Raw genomic sequence first — 1,498 nt, 5'->3', positions numbered from 1 at the left:
CGGCGGGCGCGGCCCGGGTCGGCGGCGGCCGCGGGCCGGGGCCCTCCCCCCCGCTCAGCATGGCATGTGGGCGCCGAGCCCGGCGCGCCCACCCGCACGGCTTCCCCGCGCCCGCCCCGCACGGCCCCGGGACCCGTCGCCGCCGGCCGCGGCCCGCCCTCCGCCCCCCCGCCGGCCGGAGGGCGGCGTACTGCCTTCGGCGCCCCCGCCCCCACGCCATTCTGCCCCCGGGGCCCCGCTCCGTGCCCGCCGCCCTCTGACTCCGAAGCCCCGGGCCACGCCCGCCGGCCCCCCCTCAGCCGCTTCCAAGCTTTACGGCGTGGGCCCCCGGCCGGAGGCGGATCGGGTCCGGGAGCGGACGGGGCCCGGCCCGGCTCACGGACCGTGGGGCTGGAGAGCCCCCGGCCGGCCACCCCGCCCGCCCCCTGCCGGGGCCGAGCGGGGCCCGGGCCCCCCTCCCGGCTCTGGGCTTCGATCAGTCGATGGTATTTATTGTGCGCAGAGCACCGTACTAAGCCCTGGGGCTGTCGCGGGGTCGGCCCCGCAGCCGCCCCCTCCGCGCCCCCCAACCCAGCCCCGCCGGCGGTCCTCTGATCGGATCTCGTTCTTCGTTAATCAATCGCCGTGTACAACCAAAGACTCCCGCTCGGCCACCTGGGCTCCCGGCCGAGCCGCCTCCCGAGGTCTTCCCCTGGCCTGGGGCCGCCCCCTCCGGCCCCGGGGGCGACCCCGACCCCGGAACGGTCACTTCTAGGCGGATCGGTCCACTCGGGGCAGGGATCTCCGCCCCTCGCCCGTGTCGCCCGGGGCGGGCACGCTAGGCCGGCTTCGCCGATCGTCCCTCCGGGTCCCGCCCGACCCCGGGAGCGGGAGGAGGGGGGGGGCGCCGGTCCGTCCCGTTCCGTTACCGCCCGGGAACGGCTCTGGGCGGCGGTGGACCGGGCCCCCGGGCTCGCGCTGGCCGGCCGGGGCCCCTGCCGGCCGGGACCGAGGGCCCCACGTGCCTCGCCTGCCCCACTCGACGAATTCCACGACCCCGGAGGGTCCGTTGTAAGGGAATTCGCTTAAAAAGGGAAATCGCCCCCCCCCCCCAACTTCCCGACGCCACCGGCCCCCCCGCCTCTGCGGTGGAGGCACCCCCGGCCCGAGGGCCGCCGCCGGGCACGGCGGGTCCCCGATCGGGGGAGAGCGGCGGGGAGGGGGCCCGGCCCGGCGCTGTGCCTTCTCCCACCGCCCGTCGCGGCCCTGCCTCGTGCTGTCTGTCTCGCGTCCGTCTCTCGTCTGTCTCCGTCTGCGATCACGGGTTCGGCCCACCGGCCCGCTCCCGCTCCTCCCGGTGCCCCCCCCCCCCGTACCCGCTCCAGCCTGGGACGGAGCTCCCCGTACACACCAGCTCGGGAGGGGGTCCGGGGTGATCTCCCCACCCCCACCCCCCCAGTAGTCCGGCCGTCCCCTGGGCGGTATCAGCCCCCGGGCCCCACCCCCGCGATCGTGCAAT

Source organism: Ornithorhynchus anatinus, chromosome 16 (assembly GCF_004115215.2).
Source record: "Ornithorhynchus anatinus isolate Pmale09 chromosome 16, mOrnAna1.pri.v4, whole genome shotgun sequence".
Classification (NCBI taxonomy): Eukaryota; Metazoa; Chordata; class Mammalia; order Monotremata; family Ornithorhynchidae; genus Ornithorhynchus; species Ornithorhynchus anatinus.
This window is presented reverse-complemented; position numbering follows the sequence as displayed.